At 42.8% G+C, this 7,267-nt stretch overlaps 1 long non-coding RNA gene across 1 annotated transcript; it reads left to right on the top strand.

The window, feature by feature from the left end:
* The first annotated feature begins 4,157 nt into the window (after positions 1-4,157).
* Positions 4,158-4,869, top strand: LOC311027734. Its single transcript, XR_014598628.1, has 3 exons — positions 4,158-4,438; positions 4,524-4,600; positions 4,767-4,869. It is a non-coding gene; the product is annotated as an uncharacterized lncRNA (long non-coding RNA).
* Positions 4,870-7,267: the final 2,398 nt, after the last annotated feature.

Below are 7,267 nucleotides of genomic sequence, written 5' to 3'. Positions count from 1 at the left end.
AGGCTCCCCGAGCCTTTCCCTCCAACTGCTACGGAGAAAATGTGTTCATATTGGACTCATGCATCGGCTGGCGGATTAGTCTCTACAAATGTCTGGGAAATCACCTGTTGGTACCGATCAATAAACGTAATAATCCCAGACGGTTATTTTACATGAGAAAGGAGTTTGTGTTTCCTAGAAAAACATTCATCTTTCAAAGTAGGTAGCTTGGGAATTCATTTCTCAACAGTGGCTAATGGTAAGGCACTTACATATTTTCAGAATATCAGTTGACAGGAAATCGATTATTTCCTGCATTCTTAATAGCGACGTGAGAAACAAACAAATCACTTCATGAGCGCATGCAGGATGTACTGAGATAGCACTCACTTATGCAAAATAAATGCAAAATACAAAATTATTCTCCAACCTACGCAAACTCACACCCACAACCACTACAACCGAAAACCACTCTGTGATTATTAAATTCATAAAGCCTCTGCAGGTATTTGGTTATCGAACTCCTGACACATCCAAAACAAAACTGGCCTCAAATGGACGCGGTAAAAAGGGATTCTTCCTGGAGGCTTTTTAGAAGCTAAACAACCACAAAGAGACACTAAAGAACCACAAAGAGACACTAAACAACCACAAAGAGACACTAAAGAACCACAAAGAGACACTAAACAACCACAAAGAGACACTAAACAACCACAAAGAAACTAAACAACCACAAAGAGACACTAAACAACCACAAAGAGACACTAAACAACCACAAAGAGACACTAAACAACCACAAAGAGACACTAAACAACCACAAAGAGACACTAAAGAACCACAAAGAGACACTAAACAACCACAAAGAGACACTAAACAACCACAAAGAGACACTAAAGAACCACAAAGAGACACTAAACAACCACAAAGAGACACTAAAGAACCACAAAGAGACACTAAACAACCACAAAGAGACACTAAACAACCACAAAGAGACACTAAAGAACCACAAAGAGACACTAAACAACCACAAAGAGACACTAAACAACCACAAAGAAAAACTAAACCACAAAGAGACACTAAACAACCACAAAGAGACACTAAACAACCACAAAGAGACGCTAAACAACCACAAAGAGACGCTAAAGAACCACAAAGAGACACTAAAGAACCACAAAGAGACACTAAACAACCACAAAGAGACGCTAAAGAACCACAAAGAGACACTAAACAACCACAAAGAGACACTAAACAACCACAAAGAGACACTAAAGAACCACAAAGAGACACTAAACAACCACAAAGAGACGCTAAAGAACCACAAAGAGACACTAAACAACCACAAAGAGAAACTAAACAACCACAAAGAGACGCTAAAGAACCACAAAGAGACACTAAACAACCACAAAGAGACACTAAAGAACCACAAAGAGACACTAAACAACCACAAAGAGACACTAAAGAACCACAAAGAGACACTAAAGAACCACGAAGAGACACTAAACAACCACAAAGAGACACTAAAGAACCACAAAGAGACACTAAACAACCACAAAGAGACACTAAACAACCACAAAGAGACACTAAAGAACCACAAAGAGACACTAAACAACCACAAAGAGACACTAAACAACCACAAAGAGACACTAAAGAACCACAAAGAGACACTAAACAACCACAAAGAGACACTAAAGAACCACAAAGAGACACTAAACAACCACAAAGAGACACTAAAGAACCACAAAGAAACTAAAGAACCACAAAGAGACACTAAAGAACCACAAAGAGACACTAAACAACCACAAAGAGACACTAAACAACCACAAAGAGACACTAAAGAACCACAAAGAGAAACTAAAGAACCACAAAGAGACACTAAACAACCACAAAGAGACACTAAAGAACCACAAAGAGACACTAAACAACCACAAAGAGACACTAAACAACCACAAAGAGACACCAAACAACCACAAAGAGACACTAAAGAACCACAAAGAGACACTAAAGAACCACAAAGAGACACCAAACAACCACAAAGAGACACTAAAGAACCACAAAGAGACACTAAAGAACCACAAAGAGAAACTAAAGAACCACAAAGAGACACTAAACAACCACAAAGAGACACTAAAGAACCACAAAGAGACACTAAACAACCACAAAGAGACACTAAACAACCACAAAGAGACACTAAAGAACCACAAAGAGACACTAAACAACCACAACGAGACACTAAAGAACCACAAAGAGAAACTAAACAACCACAAAGAGACACTAAACAACCACAAAGAGACACTAAAGAACCACAAAGAGACACTAAACAACCACAAAGAGACACTAAAGAACCACAAAGAGACACTAAAGAACCACAAAGAGAAACTAAAGAACCACAAAGAGACACTAAACAACCACAAAGAGACACTAAACAACCACAAAGAGAAACTAAACAACCACAAAGAGACACTAAACAACCACAAAGAGACACTAAAGAACCACAAAGAGACACTAAAGAACCACAAAGAGAAACTAAAGAACCACAAAGAGACACTAAACAACCACAAAGAGACACTAAACAACCACAAAGAGACACTAAACAACTACAAAGAGACGCTAAAGAACCACAAAGAAACTCAACAACCACAAAGAAAAACTAAACCACAAAGAAACTCAACAACTACAAAGAAACTCAACAACTACAAAGAAACTCAACAACTACAAAGAAACTAAATGATCCGAGGTTGAAGACATTGCTGTCAGTGTGTATTGATCATGAGAGATCAAGGCTACAGCACAGGAAATATGAGGAAAATAGCTGAATGTCGGTTGAAGAAATCGAAGACATTTGGTGAAACGTTTAAACTCCTCTAACAACACACCTAACAGCCTTTGTCTGTCCTTTTGTCTCGTTGTGCTAAACAGAGCAACTTAATAGTATAAAGCTTTTCCTAAATTCACTGCAATCTTCTTCTGCATCGTTACCGAGGTGTTTTCGTTGTTGAACAAATTATATTTGATGATCACATCTCCTCCCTCTCTCTGTCTGTCTCCCTCTCTCCTTATATTTCAGGGTATTATTTTCTCCCTCCATGTATAATCTGATAAAAACAGCAGATTTGACACCTTTTGCTTTACTCAGCCGTTAAACATTTCCGACACGGTGTTGAGTCTGTGGCGTTCGGTGTCACGGCCGAATGCACTCCCTTTCATATTTTCTCCCTCTGAACAAAAATCCCTTAAAATACACATCGGGTCCAAACACGGCATTCAGCGCTGCTTTTCTTTGATATCACTCTCGTGAAAACCTCTGTGTGGTCTTCAAGTGAAACAGGACAAATGCAAACCCGGCCGTTCCTGTGCAGAGGAATCCCACCTGACCACAGCGCACTTTAAGAAGCCATCCGAGCGTTTAATCTCCGCCCACCGGATCGGTTTAAACTGTGTTTGACATCTTCTGGACGACTTAATATGAATTTCCTAAAAGCCATCGTTGTTCTCATCAGTGTTGAATCCTCTAATCGAGGCTTCTTCGTCGGAGTCTTTAAAGGTGAAGACGAGGTGAAGCTTCAGTCAGGGAGAGAGAGAGGAAGGTGAATGTGAGATAACCCCGACGGCGCCTCCAGGTCTGGAAGGCCGCGTTGGCAAGATAGTCTGTAATCCAGGACTCTGCAGGGAGGTCCACCTGCTTATCCCCCTCCACACGGCAGCACTGTGCTGTTAAAGGCACAGGGATGATCCTCGCAGTGCTATCGCAGTCATCTTAATGGGAGGAAGAACTGTGGGGCGACCGGGGTGAAGGCCTCGTCGAGGTGAACCGAAGGGGGACGGGGGTCCAGACTCTCAGGAGGCCAATGAGACACTCAAATAATCAATGCTAATCTCATCAAACTGCAGTATTACATTTAGATTTCTTTATCCGATTAGCTTGATTAGAGGAAGCGTTCCATTATAATGAAAGATGCAACGATACCGACATCGACCCGACACGGACTCAAGGGAATGGATTTGGTATCGATACCATCGTTTCTGATCAATTACAATTCAGTAAATGTATATCTGTATGTTTTAGATTCTCCTTCTGTCGTCGCTGAATCAGTAAGAGACTATCGAAGCGGTCTGTGGTCCCCCAGAGGTCTAGATAGTAGCTCACATGAGTCCAGAGACCAGACCAGACTATGTGGAGGAACCAGAGACTGTCTGTGGTCCCCCAGAGGTCTAGATAGTAGCTCACATTAGTCCAGAGACCAGTCCAGACTATGGGGAGGAACCAGAGACTGTCTGTGGTCCCCCAGAGGTCTAGATAGTAGCTCACATTAGTCCAGAGACCAGACCAGACTATGTGGAGGAACCAGAGACTGTCTGTGGTCCCCCAGAGGTCTAGATAGTAGCTCACATTAGTCCAGAGACCAGTCCAGACTATGGGGAGGAACCAGAGACTGTCTGTGGTCCCCCAGAGGTCTAGATAGTAGCTCACATGAGTCCAGAGACCAGACCAGACTATGGGGAGGAACCAGAGACTGTCTGTGGTCCCCCAGAGGTCTAGATAGTAGCTCACATTAGTCCAGAGACCAGACCAGACTATGTGGAGGAACCAGAGACTGTCTGTGGTCCCCCAGAGGTCTAGATAGTAGCTCACATTAGTCCAGAGACCAGACCAGACTATGGGGAGGAACCAGAGACGGTCTGTGGTCCCCCAGAGGTCTAGATAGTAGCTCACATTAGTCCAGAGACCAGACCAGACTATGGGGAGGAACCAGAGACTGTCTGTGGTCCCCCAGAGGTCTAGATAGTAGCTCACATTAGTCCAGAGACCAGGCCAGACTATGTGGAGGAACCAGAGACTGTCTGTGGTCCCCCAGAGGTCTAGATAGTAGCTCACATTAGTCCAGAGACCAGGCCAGACTATGTGGAGGAACCAGAGACTGTCTGTGCTCACATGCAGATCAACAAATCCCCAGCTTTTATTCGAGGTGCCTCGCCCTTTCAGACCTTTACATCAAGTACAGGATCCCATTAGAGAACCGATCGATGGATCACAGATCACATCGATCACCCTGATCCAAACGCTGTGTTTGTGTAAATCTAGGACCGTTCGATATCTCCGTTCTCAGAGTTTCCTGCACATTCTCTCTTTGTTGCGATACAACGATGTGAGATTTCTCTCTCTAGGTTTTCTTTGCAATCGAAACAATTTAAGCTGCAGGAACCCAAAACTTGAAAAATGTCCTGATCTAAATGTGATCATCGATGATCTGTCAAGCAGCGAAACACGGGAATCAGAATTAAATGCCATCTGAGAGCAAGACGAGAGGCCAAGAATGATCCCAAAACATCTGAAAATGAATGTTGACATTCAAGTAAAAAGCAAATTAAACTCTCTCAGCCTCTAGCGGTCCCTTGCTCCTTCAATAATTAACTATACATTGACTTTGACGAGACCATGCACATACAAATGCAATCTGATATATAATATTATGGCACTTCTCAATGGTGACAGTAAATGCAAGGTTGGTTACAACTAATTAGAATGAAAGATAATTGCCACTGGCTGGATTCCTAATGGTGTATTCATGTTTACCCCAGCCTGATGATGTTAATGGAATGTTTGTCATCCATGAGCGACGAGGACGCTGAACGGCAACAAACAGTTGCTGCTGTGACATTTCACACCTTCGTCTTCATCATTGAACTCCGGATGAAGAATAAACCGGCGACAACGCAGACCGATTTGCCACTTCAGCCCTCGTGGAGTGGATGAATATTTCTGCACTACACTTTACTTACTCTAGATTTCCTGAAAATAAAACCCCGTCAGCTCCGATTGGACGGACACTTTGCATAAATGTCAAACCAAAAGTCGAATAAATGTATTTCATTCCCGTAGCGCACGGAAATGTGCAAACAGAACACTTTTCTTTCTGAGCCGTGGGACTGAACGCGAAGGTTACAGGATACATTTTCACCTGTTTGATATCTCCTCAGCTCTTTTTTTTTTTGGCAGACACTTCTCTGGGAGAACGGGGGGATCCGGCGAGGGAACCTTTAAAAAGGAGGGCAGCCATTTAAATGTTTCATGTGTTGAAGACTTTCTCTTATTACACAGATGTCCCATTACTTTGCCCAACAAAATTATTCATGATGAACAGCGAGGATGTTCGTGTTACTTTGGCTTTAGCAATATATTTCTGCTTTTTTCTTTTATATATATATATATGAATATAAATGTCCTGGTTTCTCTTTTTCTCATCTTTTAAAGTTGCTCAGTACAAGTGGTAAAGCTTTATGATGATCTGTACTTTATATTCAAAAGAAAAAATAGTTTTAGCAGCGTTAAAATCCAGAAGTCAGGTCTACTGATTTTATATATTCAGTGTTCATCAACTGAATATTCAAACTGTGTAAAATGATGTTCGTGATGATAACGATGAAATCTAAATCTCTTAAACACTACGAGATAACGTCTATAAACTTTCTCTGGTGTAAAAAAAAAAGCCGACAAACGAGCGCTAAATAAATCACCTGCGTCTGTTAAACCGGGTTTTTTTCTTATCAAACGGACGGGTGAGCTCGTCTCCGGTTTACCTCGGCTCTAATCCCCGTCTGGATAATTACCTCCTCCTGACACTCTGTGGCCGTGCTGTAATTCAGCCGCAGCGGTGTGAGGAACACAGCTTTGCCGAAACATCGCCGTCGGCTATAAGAGTTGCTATGGCAACGTCACAACGTATATAAAGGGAGATTAATCCAACTGGAGCCCCTTTTGTCACACGACAGCTTTATTAGGCTTTTTTCCCTTCGGCCCCAGAAATCAAACTACCAGTCAACAAACTACCATCTAACAAGTTTGACAAATCCGTGAAAGGACACGTAACGTACAGAAGATGGAGGCCCGACATAAGACATGAGCCTTTGCGATCTACGTCAGCCAGCGTCCTTCTGAAGACGGCTAAAGGCGGGAGCAAGCGTTTGGTCTACTGGTCCCCTTCCCGCTCTTTTCCGCTCCTGTCGCCTAGCAACCAGCTGCGGTTGACAAGCAAGAGCAAAGAAGAGGGAACAAATATGATTAAGACGGAGCCTCAGATCTTTTTATTTTAATTCTTTCCGACGGAGGACACGCTTCGCCGCCAAAAGGCTGCGAGTGCGTATTGTTCTGCGTCTCCTGCTGCTGATCCGCTCACGGACGCCTTGTTGATTAGAATCCACTTGTCGGCGTTGTGTAATGGGTTTCGGGGTACGTTGGGCCGTAGGAAAGGGAAGTGCAGGACTTTCTGGTGTTTACGTCTAAAAACGCAGG

Source organism: Eutrigla gurnardus (genome assembly GCF_963514095.1).
Source record: "Eutrigla gurnardus genome assembly, chromosome: 17".
Lineage (NCBI taxonomy): Eukaryota > Metazoa > Chordata > Actinopteri > Perciformes > Triglidae > Eutrigla > Eutrigla gurnardus.
This window is presented reverse-complemented; position numbering and strand designations above follow the sequence as displayed.